Source organism: Haemorhous mexicanus, chromosome 2 (assembly GCF_027477595.1).
Source record: "Haemorhous mexicanus isolate bHaeMex1 chromosome 2, bHaeMex1.pri, whole genome shotgun sequence".
Lineage (NCBI taxonomy): Eukaryota > Metazoa > Chordata > Aves > Passeriformes > Fringillidae > Haemorhous > Haemorhous mexicanus.
In genome coordinates, this window is record NC_082342.1 from 49,095,438 (window position 1) to 49,112,355 (window position 16,918).

The 16,918-nt window shown below is 39.7% G+C and overlaps 1 long non-coding RNA gene across 1 annotated transcript; it reads left to right on the plus strand.

The window, feature by feature from the left end:
- LOC132323482 (uncharacterized) lies at nt 1-11,079 on the plus strand. Its single transcript, XR_009485354.1, has 3 exons — nt 1-122; nt 2,360-2,616; nt 8,239-11,079. It is a non-coding gene; the product is annotated as an uncharacterized LOC132323482 (long non-coding RNA).
- Nucleotides 11,080-16,918: the final 5,839 nt, after the last annotated feature.

The following is a 16,918-nucleotide window of genomic DNA, read 5'->3' on the forward strand; positions in this document are numbered from 1 at the left end:
CGGGCCCGAGGCCGCGGGGCGGGGGCAGCTCCGGCCCGGTCCCGCCGGGAGAGCGCGGGCCCCGCTCCGCCAGCGGGAGCGACGCCACCCGCACAACCGGAGGGGACGGAGCTGGCAGAGAGGTAACCTGAAAGGAGGGTGTAGCCAGGCGGGGGTTGGCTCTTCTCCCAGGCAACAAAGGAGAGCACGAGAGGATATGGTCTCAGGCTGCGCCAGAGGAGGTTTAGGTTGGGCATTAGGAGGAATTTCTTCACAGCACGGGTGGTTAGGTGTTGGAATGGGCTGCCCAGGGATGTGGTGGTGGTGTTTAAGAAAAGACTAGACGTGGCACTTAGTGCCATGGGCTGGTTGACATGGCAGTGTTGGGCCACAGGTTGGATTCGATGATCCCAGAAGTCTTCTCCAACCTAATTCATTCCCTGTTTCCGTAACGCAGGCGGAGTGCGCTCTGTCCCGGGCCGGGGAGCCCCCCAGGTGAGGGCAGGCGGCAGGGCCCGCTTCCAGGCGGGTTCCTGGTGGGGAGGGGAGGCGGGCAGGGCAGGGACCAGGTGCTTAGTTGTGTCAGGAGAGAAGGCAGGGGAGGCCTGGCCTGTGCTGCGGTAGGGAGTGAAATGTGGAGACGCTTTTGCAGCGGTCCTGCGGCCCCAGGGGTGCCCCGGCCACCCCATGTGTCTGTCACGGAGCTCAGCTTCGCCTCGTTCCCTGATGTGACTCTTCTGCCAGAGCAGATTCCCACTGCTGAGAGCATGAGGAGCAATGGGTCAAGAGCGGGGTTGGAGATACTGCGGGAATCCCGGGGTACTGAGCAAGGTAGGTTAGGTGAGCTTCCACAAGCAGGGCTGACCCGGTGCTGATGATTTCCTAGGCGTTGATGGCCCATATGGATGTGTTGCTCAGTGTGTGATCCAGATAAGAAACAACAAAAGCATAAGCAAGTTTAGAATATCCTTCTCAAGGGCAGAGTAGAGTTTCTCATCAAATACAGATGACAGAAGTTGAGTTTACAGAAATTGTCGTGGCAGAAGTGTTACTTGAGAAGCGTTACAGAATGACTTGGTTGACAGTAACACTTGTGCCAAAAGACTACTACTCACCATGAATGCTTCAGAGTGCTTTTTTTTTTTATCTCTGCCATAGTTTTAACAAAGCTCTGTAGGTCTTGGTTGGTTACATTCAAATATTAGTTAGTTGATCACATTCAAAAAGTGGGCCATCTGAGAATTAATGATAAGGTCATATGAAGTAAAGCAGAGAGTAAGTTAAATGTCATTTGTATGTTGGCAGTATCCGTGTTATGAGAGTAGTTCACCTAGTGAATCCATGTGAATGTGGAGAAAGACTGCTGGGAGAACAGCTGCGTGCAATTTGCTATTACTTTGGTCTTTGGTTGAGGGCCTTCAGAAGGTACTCAGTCTGTTTTAGCAAACTTTATCTTCCACCTCTTTCTGATAAGACAGCCAATGCTGTGTTGTCCACATTACAAATGTTCTCTTATGGGCTCTGAAACATGGAAATGCTTTTTTGCCCTCTATCCACTGACAAAAGGTGATCATCCATCACTGCCATCACGGTAATTTTAGTTCACTCTCCTTCCCTGACCTGAATTCAGAGTCATGAATTCAGTTTCACAGAGCATTGTTTCAGTCATTTAACTAATGGCATTTCAGAATTTATCCAGTTTTCTTTTAGCATATGTTGTTCACTGAGTGTCATTCTGTGAAGTGTTTGAGACGTCTTCAAGAAATTCAGGACTCAAGTCCTTAGCAGGATACAAACCTTCAAAAACACCTTCTTCTGGGGAACACAAATGACTGCTCTTTGCAAAATCACCCAGGAGTGCAACATCCAGGATGAATGGTTTCCATCTCTACATGCTAATGTACATTGCAAAAGCTTTTTCCTATTCCCGGAGACCTAGAAACTAACTTGTATGGGAAAAGCCTTTTTAATCTCAATATAAAACATCAGAGCAAAATCTGTCAATTGATAAACACACTGGAAAATCCCACTTCTTTTGTAAAACTTGCAGGAAATTCCTGTTGCCTATTTCTGTTTCCCTCTAGACAGACAAAATATTTTCCATCCCAATCTTACAGTTTGACACATAGTATTTTTACAAACACCTTAAAAGGACTTTACTTTCTGTGTAAGCCAATAGCAAGCACTTCGTGAGTGCTGGCAACATCTTAGAAACATCTTGTAAAGGATGGGTGAGAGATTTGATTTCTGAATGCCAGATCCCTTGATGTTGAATACACGACCACAATACAGGCAAGGAGGTATAACTCGTTGTTGTGACAGGCATTTTCAGTTTTTCTTTAAGTAAAAACAAATAAGTAGGTCATTTGTCTTTCCTCAGATGACATTCCTGCCTGGAACAGATACAGCTGCAGTGTGAATGGAGAGCTATCCTCACATGGCTGAGAGCACGCAATGCTGATGGGCGAGTTAAGTGTCCTCAGCCACCCCTTGTCTCCTGCAGTAAATTCACCTCGTGGGTGCAGGCTCCAGGAATACGAAGCTGCTGCTCCTGTTTCTCACAGCTGTGCTGCTGTCACTGTGCTGCTACAGTTGTGAGTGCTAGAACACGTGCCTTAAACAGCTAGAAAACTCCTGGTGAGTCAGAGTCCTGTTGCACTCCATGCAGTATCACTGCAGGGTGGTTTATGACAGAAAGCAAAGATCTCTGTGGTCTGTAGAAATGATGCTGATAGTCTGGTAAATATCGTAAAAGTTTCACCAGACAAAATGAGTTACGTGGTGACAAATGTCATCAGCTACTATATGCTGCAGCACTAAAATGTTACCTCCCTTTGCTGTCCTGCTCAGTTTGCTCTTCCATGCTCTTGTGAGCAGAAATCATTACATTTAGCAAGATGTCATACCTGCTTTTTTAAAAAATGCTTTCTGTGTGGTGACATCACACTTTGTACTAGAGATATTTGCATTGCTAAAAAATTTGAAAAAGCAAATGAAAATACTAATAAAAAGTTTTCTGAAACATTTAAAATGTAATTTTTCTTTAAGATCCAATGTCCCACTGAATAGTTATGTAACAATGCTTAAATGCAGTCTTTTCTTAGTCTTTCATTAGGCACAATGAATATAATATAAAGTCACATCAAAAGACAAAGAACATACCACTGTGAAACAAAACCCTTGTGAGTCCTGTCATTCTTAGGAAATCATGTTTGGCAGAAACTTATTCCTTTTAAGTTTTATTACAAAGTTTAAAAAAAAAAAAAGAAAAGCCAAGTAAACATACATCTCCTCATGCCTGAAGGTCCACTTCCACATCTCAGTGACTTTTAAGAGCGTTAGGCCAAGTTCCAAGAGGGATTCACTCTCTACTAGAGCTCCAATCTCGTCAAGAGCATTAGGCTTAGTGCCAGCATTCATTTACTCTTGGAACCTCCTGTTACATTCTATCTAAACCCTTTCTTACAGAGTAAGAGTGGAGAGCTGGATTCAGTGGGTTAGTCTGGAGGCCACCCATGATGCTTGTCTGTCTTCCTGGACTTAAAATGCTGCATAAACTGGATTGGGGATGGCAGTGATCAGCTGTTTCTGAGTTGAGGAGGGAAGCTGGCAAGCCATCTTTTGTATACATGTCCCCATATCACAAGAAATAGCGTGGGGGTTGGTCTGACTTATTTAACATAAATACATATGACAGTAAGCTCCAACCAAATGTGAGATTTTAGTAGGCTGTACAGTGTGCTAACAGTATTTTGATACTTTCCTGGCAGAGCTGAACAGACAAGCTAATCAAAAGACAACAAATATCACTGCTTGGTTTTATAAGTCAAGAACTGGATTGTAAGATTATATTTTGTCCAATGTCAGACAGAAGATTGAAATGGAAGGTCTCACAAAGCCAGACCTTCTTTAGCCTATTGAAACTTATATGGTCTCTTAAGAATATCACTTCTGTTTTACTTTAGCAAATATGAGAACAGTCTGTTTGCCTATGAGTACAAGGCAAACACTCTGAAGCAGGTAAGGATGTAAGCACAGGGAAGACAAGTTTCCGAAAAGTGATAACAAAATGTTCTTAGCACACTTAGAAAAGTACAGGGTAATTGACAGAACAGGACAGTCATTAAAGAACTGACAGAACTGTCAGTCATTAAAGATGATATACCTTGGTCTCTATCCAGAGGTTCAAAAGTCCTGTACCAAGGTCTTTATGGTGAAGGCTGGACATTGACTTCAGGGAACTCCAAAGCTGCTTTGTATGACTGTTATTCATAGAATAGTTAGAGCCTTTCAAGGTCATCTAGTCCACCTCCCTCCAATGAGCAGAAACATCTTCAGCTAGGTCAGGTTGCTCAGAGCCCTGTTCAACTTTGACCATTTTCATAATTTCTATCCATCCCTCTTCCACAAGAAAAAAAGAAAAAAAAACAAACAACAAATAAAGATTACTTTCAAGGAATGTGAATTACCTTTCTCCAATGAAAAATCTTTTAAGCTGTTAGTCTACAAAAAATCCAGTTGTTTTGTATGCTTTGGATATGATGGAAATGGAACTAATTACTAGACAGTCAACATTCATCCACTAGTAGATCTGGAAAGAAATGTGAGCATTTTGTGGCTAGATAACACTATTCAGCTCATAAATAAGAGTTCACAGCAATCTTTTCAGTTAGGAGCTACACTATAAATATAGCTTATCTTTAAATATTTTCAACTTGCTAAAGTTACTTGAAAGCTTATCGTGATAGAGTCCATTTAAAAGGAAAAGAATTAAATTTATCTAAGATATGTGTCCCCAAATACCTCTCATAGCATTCATTTATACTGACCTTTCTAACACACTGTCTTCCCACACTCTTTGTATGTAGTTAGCTGAAAAACGTTGCTGGTGTATGTAACAAGTTCTGTCAAGCTTCAGAATTACTTTTTTTAAGTGAAGTTGAAAATCAGAGGAAAAAAGTTAAAAGCTAAATTCTTACTTTAAAAAGTTAATTTGAGAATGGAAGATAACAGTAATGGAATTGGAAAGATTTTAAAATGTAATTTCTAATTTGGCAGTGACCTTTTTGTGATAAATATTTGATTTATTAAAGAAATGGTACACAGACTGTTTAAACACTAATGCGAATACAAAAGGCAGATCAAAACTGATAGTCTTTTATGAAGGAATATCCATTTTTAAATTTGAAATGTTTATTTGCTATTACTTTCCATGTAAGGCTATAGGTCTCAGTTGTGTGACAAGTTTCATATATTATACCTAATTTTAAGCACTTTGAAAAATTCTGTGGTCTGAAGCAAGACTACTTCGACTGAATAAAATTAACTGTATACATAAATCTCTGAAGATTGGAGACTTTCTTGCTATTAGATGAGAACTGTAGTTCAACTATTGTTTTATCTTTTAATTATAAGGTCCCATAGCACTTTTACAACAATAATAGAGGTCCTCTGAAAACGTTTTAAGTTATGGAATTACATTATGTGTTTTAGCAGTTATATTTTCCTCATGTTTTCACCTGAATAAGTTATCCTTCATTTTTCTTCCCCTGCAAACATTCTTCTGAAGTGCTGCTAGGCCTGATTAAAAAGAGAGACCTGTATCTGAGATCCTGTCATTTTGACCTTTAACCTGTATTTTTATATACATACAAATATATGCACATTTATATATGTATTTTGACTATAATATATTAATCACAAGATTTCCCAAAATCTTATTACCAGTGCTTCCTATGTAAATATAGAATGGTGTTGCTGGGACCTTGCTCTATTTCAGGGGGTGTTTCTTCTCTTTTCTTTCATTCTCTGAAATCATTGTGAGCATTGCAATCAATTTTAATTATACCAGTATTTCACCCTGAGTTTTATAGGAAGAGTTGGCAGTAATAACTATTAGTTAAGATTGCCTAACACTTTCTGTCGTATAGATTCTGTACTTAAAAAGAGAGAGGGATAGAAATTGTACATAAGGATACAATAAAACATGTCAAGATTAGCAAAGTTAATTTTATCTGTGTTACCTGAAAAACCAGAAGGATTTATTAGGGACTCTGACTTTATATTTTTAAATGCAATGTGACTGAGACTGATATAATTTAAAATAACTATTATTATGTAGTTCAAAAATACTATAAAGATGGCAAGGCATTACTTCACAGTATTACCAAAGAAACAATTATAGAATTATCAGGATTGTAACCTGTAAAATATTTTTAAAATATGTGTTTTCTGGAAACGTTGAAGTAGAAGCAGCATCGTATATTTATTTCTTGTTTCTTTTCCAGACTGCAGTCTAAAGCAACTATTAATAACATGTTGCACTGCTACTGTGATTTATTAAAGAAAGTTACTTTAATTATCACATCCTTAATACTACTGAAGATGGTGAAGTATATATAATTATTTCTGTGAAAAAGAAAGGAATAATAAAACTCTAAATTACTGTTTTCTGTAATGTATTCCATTATTTCAAATGGTGTTTTCTTCTTTTGCTCACCATACTATTTATGAGCCGTGATTGCACCTATTTTTGTAATAGCACCTATTTATATATAAGCAGGGGGGAGGCATGATTATTTTCCATGTACATGTTTAGTTTAGTATTATCTAACCTAATAGAACGAGTGTGTGGCAAACACATAGCTTCACTATGGAAGATTCTGTGATCCTTTCATTAAAAAGTTGGAAGTCCTACTGTGAAGTTCATTGTAGTCAGCAGAATCTTTTTTCATAGGTGTCTGCATTTGGCACTCACAGAGCTGAAAAACAGCTTTACTATTTGTGTGAATATTGAGGGCAGTCTTGATACATTTGCTGGTGAGGGATCCTCAGTCTGTAGCTGCATCAAAGCTGCTGTTGGATCCACTCACAAAAGCACAGTAATAATGGCGCTAATAAAAATCCCTGACAAAGCTATGGATAAAGTTGACAGTCCCCATTTGGCAGTAGTCAGGCAGGAGCTGTTTTGCTGAGTACAACCAGAGAGGATTTCCAAGCCATTGCATAACTTTTTTCTAGAGAAGTTTAGGAGTCTAGACTAGTTTAAGAAGACTTTAAAAAGACTTCTAGTTTTCTAGAAGTCTTTTTCTAGAAAGGTCTTGAGGGAACTTGAAGGAGTTGGTATTCTGGAATATCTGAATTGCGTATGTCCAAGAAGGCATAAGCTATACCAAGAGCAAAAAGTTGAGATACACAGACTGTCTCGTGTTCACAAGGCTTAGGGAATCTCCTGCTCACATGGCATTTATATTGCTTATGGGTCTCATGTTCCTGCTGCTTAGGTGTAGACTCTCTGTGGCTGGTCTATAATGGAGAGATTTAGTTGAAGTAGTCCAGAGGATCCACAGCAAATCAGCCATAACCTAATTTCTGAGGAACAGAAGAGACTGGTGGGACTAAAGCATGCACAAGAGGTTTGTGTAAAAGGGCAGAGGTATATAAGACATGGATAAGGTTCATCCCACTAAAAAGAAATGTCTACATATAGGTGTCTGTATCTGAATTTATCACCTCATGCTCTTGTTAATGGGGTAAGTATCCTTCTTTGGCATGAGTTGTCTCATCCCAAGATAATTACTGAAGTGGCTCATTGAATCTCAAGCAAAGAAATATCTTTATCAGTCTCTCTGACTGTAAGGGGAGCAGGGATTATTTTTGTGCAGCTGTAAATGTCTACACTTTAAACTGCTTTTCTTTACTGTGTCTTGTTGCTGCAGAGATTTTTGGAGAGGAACTCTTGCAGATCTGGATATCAAACTTGCTGGGCACATATGCTGTCAGAGTTGGCAACAAATGAGATAGTCAGACAGAGTTTGATTATGGGGTGCCACCCTGATGACAGATGAAAGCAGGGATGTGTTACTTCAAGGTGTAACTGAGAATGTTGCATGGGAGAAGTTGTGATATCCTCATTCCCTCCCTGTGTACTAACTTGCTATTATGCTTATGAACATCTGTATTTGGGAGCACTGGAATTTATGTCTTTTTTGTGTCATGACTTACTTGAAAAAAATATATATATCCTCTGACAGTTCAAGCATTACTGCTATCATTTGCTTCAGAGAGAATTTGTAGAGAGCTCACAAAGGTAGATTATCCAGTGTTCCAAAGGATGCCGGCCTACCTCCCTGTGGTAGTTGAAGGCATTTAGGAGTGTTTAGCATACCATGCTGGATTGCCCATGAGTTGAGGTGGGTGGGGTTCTGTTGGAAGGGGGAAGGTGACTGATGACAGCAAGTTATTTATTGTTCTTCACAGCAGCAAGGGAAACTGCCATTTTCTCTCAGAGGACCTAAGGTCAGTCAGGAGCCTCCCACTCCAAAAGCCCTGAGAAGCTCCAGGAAGCTGACACCAGTGAAGCACTGAGGACCAGAAGAGTCTGTGGGTAACCTGCTGGAAGCCAGGAACTATCTGTGGTGTCGTACCCCAAATCTACCCATAACAGTGGTCTGTCAGTGCTAGTAACATCTCAGCACCCAGAGAGCCCACTGCTCTTGTCAGACCTGGATGGATGAAGTGGAAGGCAAGTTTGAGGAATAAGTATTGCATTATTATATTGAATAAATAGTAGGCAGCCGTTTTTCTTGCAGATTAAGTAGGATCTAAATTACTTAACACCCATGGAATCTCTTTTTTCTTCTCCTTTTAGTGTACTCTCCTCCTCAATCTTTTTTTATATAATCTCTCTTTTATTATATGTAATACTGGTAAATTCAGCAGCTAGATTTACTTGCTGATTGCCAGAAACTCAACTGCCACTGGTAGTTGGGATCATACCAGAATCTCTGCAGGGAGAGCAGCAGGGGACTCTGCTGCTCTGAAAGGTCAGGGTACCTTATCAAGACCTAGGTCTTACAGCATCTGTGTAGGGTCACTAGAGGTTGATTATCCTTCTTTTTTTGTACCATGGAACACATTAGGCTGGAATGACTTGTCTAAAATCTTAAAACATGGCAGTAACAGAGCTGGAAATAATCCCCAGAGGCAGGTGCTATTTGTAACATATTTTCTGCAAATATTACTTTATTTGGACATGGTTTGGTCCAAATTTTGCAAATTTCAAAAAATAAAATAAGAATTTCTCATTACCAAACTTTTGGTGTCCACATTTGATTTTAAATGCAAGGATGTCTGTCAGTCTGATGCTACTACTCATCACTTTCTTACATCCACCTTACATGTAGTTTTTAAATTTTCCTAGCTATAACTCTACTGATTCTAAATTGTTGTAACTCACATTCTGAAGAAATAGGTCCAATAAAAGCAAGTAACAAGAAGATGTAAGAAAAATGTCTAAAGCATGGTGGGAACCATTACCATTAAATTTATACCTTATTTAGTGCACCTCATTCTAATTCCTTTGTATATAGTGATACAAGTTGAAAATCCCATACATTTCCTAAGACTGAGACAATCACTAAGATTTTAAGATGCTTGAAGAAACTAGCAAAACTATTCCAGTCTTCAGTCCAGAACTTATCTTTTGTACTTCTACTTACACTTGATGGCCTAAAACTTAATCTGCCTTATTCATCATCTTCATCCCCTATCCTTAGAAACAGCTTAGCCAGAACAAATAGTGAATGTTCTACAAAAATAGGTTTAGACATTAAAGTCATCTGTCCTGGCTTTTCCTGTGCATCCTGGAGTTGCAGTACTGATACCGTACAAAACACAACTCTATTGTCATAGAGGTAATAAATAATACTGTGTGTTAGACTTGTGGGTACAAAGTGAGGGTTTATGCTGTCCTCTAGCAAATCAGAGAATGCTAAAATTTTTAATCACAAAAGATGTCTCATCTCGTTTCTCCATACTTGATCTTACATCTGCAGTTATGAAAGTAAAAATTACTGCTGTGGTTTTACACAAAAAGAGAAATTCTGCAAGAGCAAATTTAATGGCATTTCGACCACTTTGTAGTCCTTAGAATCTGCCACATTTTCCTCACCACTCAAATGATTTTAAATTATAAGTAGTTTTGCAAAGCTGTTAGCATTATTTTCTCAGCTCACCCAAAGTTTCTGCAAGACTTATTATCTATGATGAATCACATCTTTTATTCATATAGTTATAAATGCATTAAAGCTGTCAGGTATAATTTGCTGCTTTTTCTCCTTTAGATTCAGCATGGTTTCTGAAAATAAGCTAATTTAATCACTAGGGAATCTAAGTTATAATCAAATTTATTATATTTACCAGACTTGAATTTCAGATGGGATAACATTAAAAATGTGCTTGTAGAGGAAAGAACAGAATTGCCGGTGGGCATTGAATTAGCAGCCTGAAAAATATCTAAAAATATTGTGATCCAGGGTGTTATGATGATGAGAGGAGGAAGAGGAGTTCTGTTTATCTGTAGCTTTTACATGTTGCAAACTGGAATGAAGGTCAGAACCCCAGGCCAAAGCTTCAATTTAGGGGAAAGAGTGTTTTCTTTTTAGATTTTCCAGTGACTTAGGGTGTGCCTTTAAAACATGGTCCTGCAACTCTGCCTACAAATCTCTAAATTTCTGTTAGAAAGGACATGCTGTTTGTGTGCTTGTATGAGCACTTGCCACTGTACATGACGTACCAGATGTAATCCTGTGAATTCTGCATCCATCACATTTCTGCTGAATTCTGGATGAGATTTGTGCTTGGAAGGCTTCTGGATCAAGGTTTCATGTCAGGAAGTGCTGAGTGAAAGGCCTGTTCAAAACCAATCCAACAGAAACACGAAAAATGAGGTCTTTTCTTGTAGCTCGTGTTATTCTCCTCTGAGTCTTGGTCCCCCAGTCCTCTTAACCAAGTTTATGGCACAGATTGTGTTTTATTTATTGATATATGTTAAGACAGCCTCTTATTTTGGGATTATATTAGTTGCATTTGTATTGTGGAGATTTCTGATTCCCAAAGGTGCTGCCTTTTGTCTTTGTCTATGCAATTTAAACTGAAGCAGAGTTTTTGTTTTTCCCAAGGACTTCTACAGACTCTTAGATATTTAAAATCTGAATTATGTTTCTTTATGGTTTGTTATCTGTTAAAGACTGCTGGCTGTGCTAAAATGGGCAAAAGAGTTAAACAAGAATAAAAAAGAAGTGTTCCAGAGAACCAATATATCATGGAGTATTCCTCTCCTGGAGGTACATTGCCACTTAGAAATCACTGGGAATAATGGTCACACAAATACAAAGAAAGACAGTTTAAAAAAATGACTGAAATTTTGCTTAATATTGAAAAGCTTAATTAAAGAAGAGCTTGAGGGTTCAGCATTTCGAGTGACCACTTTGTGCAAAGGGGATTTTCTCTGTGTGGATGTGGTACACCATTGGCAGGACACAGTAAGTCAGCTGTTCATCTGGCTCTGCTGTAGTTCTAACCCTCCACAGCTGAGAAGGCTCATGTTGCAAGTGCGAGGAGGAGATTAGCCCTTGGCTAATTCAGAAGATTTCTGTACTATGATGCAGAGTCCTTGTTGCTCAAGGTAGGTTTGACCAAGAGGTTATGGCACAAGGGCCATAGCTGGTATGAAGATACAAGGTCTTGCTCTAGAATTCCATATTCTTTTAGTCTCTGTTTTACAGACATAGTTCTTTGAGGAGTCTCATGGTTTGAAGATGGCAAATTTAGTAAAAAAAGTTGAAGAAGATCTTACTGTTACAGAAGAACTACTAAATGAACTTTTAGTAGAAAGGTAGGAACATGATGAAATGTCATGAACCCACTGCAAAGTCTCTGAGTATTATTCTTAAGAGCAAAATGCTAGAATTTTGTGCTAAATGCTCAGTGATTCAGAGCTTGAGGACAAAGTGCATGAGTAAGTATTTCTTGCCTTAGTCATCAAACAGCCACATTAAAGCATGACTAAGAAGAAAGGCAAGGCAGCAGTGAAATGCGGAGATGATGAGATAGCTCCATACTGAAAGCAGAACTGGAGATGAGATCAAAGATGGTTGAATTGAGGTGATTGCACCTTGCTTAAAAAGAAAAGAAGCAGGGAAGGGTAAGAACCTTTCAATAGTTATAAGCAATCAGAGGGAGAAAACAAACCCTAGAAGACAAGATGTAAAAACAGCTCACATGACACCGTAATCTCATAGCTTATGCTGTCAGCAAAAAGAGATTGGATGAGTTTCTGCAGACTCAACAGTACTTGCCATGCAGAGGCAGTCAGTACTATTGAAATGCTGAAACTGATGGGAACCAGCTAGGCTGTCGTGACTGGGAACAGACGTCCTCCAAAGAGCATGAGACAGCATTCTGCAGTGTGAGAAATCCTTGTCTGTCAGTCTAAACTGCTGGTTTGTTTGGTGGACCTGTATCTTTCATGAGATAGGAATTTTGCCTTTTTCTTCATTAGTGTCTGTAGACACCCAGTTTGGTTCTCAGTGAAGATGGAACAGTCTTTTTTTTTTTTTGTAAATTCAGCCTAATGGATATTCATTTTTAGCAGTTACATGTATTTTTAATATCAGCTTTAGGAGGAGCAAGGGTGCCTGCGTTCGTGAATATATTCAAGAAGGAGTACAATGTTGGGAGCTTTTCCTCTCCAGCTCAGTGTGAATTAATGCTTTGTAATGTTCTCGGCATAACTGACCTCGAGTTGAGCTGTTTATCTTCCCCCTTGGAGAAACTCTGCTTAAGTTCATGCAGTTCTATACCATCAAGAAACTGAAACTTGAGCCACTTGTGTGAATCTTGCCTCAGGAGCTTTGAGGTTGGTGCTGAAAATTTTTGCCCTGTGGACAGAGGTAGGATTGGCATAGCAGCGTCTCAAGGGTGGCTGAAGTCTTGAGGGTCAAAGCAGCCACTGTTACCCCTAAGTCCCTGAACACACAATAACTGTGAGCTGTATGCCTGTGCTGCCCACCTAAAAAGTGTAGGGGAGGAGTCAGACCACTCTGTGTTTAATGGGAAAAGAAGTAAAGACTGTGATCTCCATTCTTAAATGCTGTTTAAAGATGTAAAAATTATCTAATTTTACGTTCTACTCGGGAATAGCTTATATAAGGACTACTCTTGAAAGGAATTGCTGGGAAGGCCAGTTACAGGCAGAATTTAGTATTGAGCTTTGTCTCATGGTGTATATTGCGTGCTGTCATGTTGCTTGTGCCAGCTTTTCTTCTCAGTTTGCTTAAGAATCATGTGAATAAAAAGGTACCATGAATTAGAAAGTAGTATGCTGATTGGCCTTCTTGGCAGCTCATGTCCGTTCTCCATAATGTGGTAGGATTTCCCAAATACTCTAGAGCAAAGATCACAGCTGTATGAAACAGGAAATCTTTAGTGATGTCTGTGTATCCTATGAAATAGGAAACCTGTAGTGGTTAGTCTGGGTTGACATAATTTTCAGACAGGCTGAGGAAGTATGAAGTGGTATAGAGTAAATTTTCATATGAAAAAGGTGCCATATATTAATGGAAGTGTGATCTCACTAAAAAAGATGAGGCCAGGAATTTTAAGGAATGGGAGCTTATCCTCAGGCACTGAAATCCTTATTCTTACTTAGGACATAAGTAATTAAATAGTTAAAGACATTGAGGAGTCACAATAACCTCATGCAACACTATAGACTTGGGGCAGAGTGCGTGAAAAGCTGCCTGGTGGAAAAGGACCTGAGGGTGCTGGTCAGCAGCAGCTGAACATCCAGCGTGTGCTCAGGTGGCCCAGAAGGCCGATGGCATCCTGGCCTGGATCAGCCAGGGTGTGGCCAGCAGGAGCAGGGCAGTGACCGTCCCCCTGTGCTCAGCACTGCTGAGGCCACAGCTCCAATCCTGTGCTCAGTTCTGGGCCCCTCACTGCAAGAGAGACATTGAGGGGCTGGAGCGTGTCCAGGGAAGGGCAACGGAGCTGGGGAAGGGTCTGGAGCACAAGTCCTGTGAGGAGTAACTGGGGTTTTTTCACCTGGAGAAAATGAGGCTCAGGGGCAACCTTATCCATCTCTACAACTGCCTGAAAGGAGGCTGTAGCCAGGTGGAGGTCAGTCTCTCCTCCCAGGTAACAAGTCAGAGGGTGAAAGAGAGTGGCCTCAAGTTGTTCCAGAGTAGGTTTAGACTGGATATCAGAAAAAATTTCTTCTTGGAAAGGGTTGCCCAAGAAGTTGTGGAGTCATCATCCCTGGAGGTATTTCAAAGTATTGTATATGTGGCGCTTAGGGACATGGTTTAGTGGCGGCAGACAGTGCTGGGTTAATGGTTGGATTCAATCATCTTAGGGTTCTTTTCCAATCTAAACAATTGTATTCATTTAATGAAGAGATCTTAATGAACCTAATTTTCTCCAAGTGTGTCCTGCACTTCACTTACTGAGCACTCATGTAAGGTATCTTCAGAGGTTTTGAATGTAATTGGCCAAAAAGAGACACCAATGAACAGTTCTGAGAATCTCAGCCTTTCAGTCTTAATTGAGGCTCTAATTTTTGAATATTTGCTCTTATAAATGCATCATTTAAAGTTTTTTGATTAATGGAAGTTTTTTGATTCTCTGTTCTTGAAGAGAGACCCCACTTGTAAAACATCCTTATTAAAATGCTGACTTTTTTAAAGCTTGTTACCAGTACAGTTCTTTTTTGAGTATGACATTTGTGTGTGTTATGAACAAGTGTTTGAGATCACTTAAAAATTTGCTTTAAAATTGCTTAAAAGGCTTACAGATTTGTTTTTACCTTTCAGAAATGTTAACAAATGAGCTTCATTCTCACTGTTCATAGACAACTCTAATGCCTCAAACTTTTGAGTAGCATTGAAGTAAAGTTTCAAAGTGAATTTGAAGTGTTTCATAGACTCTGCACTATAAAGACTTTGCTTCAACCCAAGAAAAATGGAAAATACAATAATAATAATAACCCCCAACATTTTCTCTTGTTTGAATACTGTGCAAAGATGCTTTAAATGACTAGACAAAAAATTATGAAAGCAGCATATGACCTAAATTATAAATAAAATATGAGGACTACTGGACCAAAATCTGCATGCAGGAAAAATATAGTGGCAATCAAATCTACAGAGAGGACTATTCAAGAACCTTTACTAAGCCCTCAGTCCTCACACTTTTACAGTTGAGAGTCACGTATTTTGAGCACCTGGACTGCAAACAGTCTTTCCAGAAATTCACTGCGTGACTCTGCAAATGTTTAAGCAGTTCTTGGATCTTTGACTCATCTCCCTGTTCTTGGTGTACCTGGATTTTGCTTTCATCTGTCCTATGATGACTTCCACAGTTTCCTAATTATGTAAGCTATGACTGAGAATGGCCCACAAATTCTGAGTGTTTGCAGTGATGAACTAGAAAAGGATTTTTTACCTGAGGGAATAAAATACTCAGATTTGCTTGTTTTGCATTTGTATCAATTGTTAACGCTCCAGCAATAGAGTGGTGCCATGGTAGCTTACCTAAGGTGGGAGTTTGCTCCTTTTTTTTTTTTTTTTTTTTTTTTTAAAGTAGGGTTTACAGTGTCATCACCATCACTCCTCCACTGGAAGACACAACCAGAGAACATCTAGTCTAGAGAGGGGAGCAAGCTTACAAGCTTGGTATATCAGAGCTCTCTTTAGCAGCCCCTAGCAGGGCAGCAGAACCAGGTTCCCACATGCAGAGCTGGAACACTCAAATGATGACAAGAACACAAGGTATGAATTTCAGAAAGTTCAAGCAAATTCCTTCTGCTTGTTCATATCAAGATTTATACAAACAGCATAACATGATGCTTGGCAAGATAATTTTCCTTCAGTTTTGCCATGTGTTTCTTCACAAGCCTATGCCCCATTAAAAAAAGCAGGATGCTTAATACTAGATGTCTGTCTGATGTCTCAACATTTGCATGCTTAGTTCTGTTGGCTGCAGTGCTACTGCAGTAACAGCAAAGTAGTCACAGCCAATTTGTTCGTATCTGCAGAAGTGAGTTCTCAATGCTTAGTTGTGTGATAAAGTCAGTCTCTGAGAATGCCTGACAGTAATTATCATTCTCCTCCTCAAACCTAGAGCAATATTTAAAGCAGAGGAATCACAGGAACCTCCTGAACAGTTTATTTCCCCATTCCCTGTCAGTGATTTCACTGCAATGCCTAGAAAAAGCAAAGTAGTTCAGGCGGCACCTATTTCTGGCATGAAATCCTAGTTGTGGATTCCCAGTGCTGATGTGTTTTTCAGATCCTCTGATGAATTTCTAAGCTCTCTTGGAATAACAGCTTCTGGGAGGGGACTAAAATTCCTATGGTAGATTTCAGGTTTGCAAACTTTGATGAAATCTAAGGGTGGAAAAAGGGTGGGAAAGCTGTTTTTTGTCAAGAGCAGCCATGAAGGCAGAGAGGCAAATTCTTGTTAGCAGAGAGCTTTTCATCTCCTTGGCAAATTTTTTTCTGAGAAAAGTAGGGTAGGATGTGGAAATCAGTATGAATTTTGAGGAGTGGGGGCAAAGGAATGAAGACTCTTTTCTGTTCTGCTCCTCCGCAGGGAGGAGATATTCCGGCAATGGATAAAGATACAGCCTGGTACTCAGAAGTGTTTTGGTGACCCTCATAAAAGCAGTGCCTTGACATCCAGAGAGAGGCAGAGAGAGTCACATTGAGGGCTGTGTAGTAGCCGAGAACTACTGTTAATTTCTTTATCCTTCTCTGATAAGCCTGAATTCACTTATTTTAAGTGCCTAGAAGAGGCAGCTATTACTATTAACTCCCTGTGTAACAGCAAACATGAATTGTAGCTGTTCATGGCAAAGATCTGGAGTACAAAAACTCCTTATCTGAAATACCTTAGATACACATCACAGACATTTCCAGTTCTTCACCAGCAAATAGGACACTATATAGAATATTTTTGGTAGCTCACAACAGCATATGAAAAGATTACGCTGATAGCACTTTGTAGAGTGTCATCCCTTCTCTTCCCCCTTCACCTTTTGCCCAGTTTTTTTATAAACTTAGGCTGGGCAAACAGAAATGGCTTAAACAGAAGATGG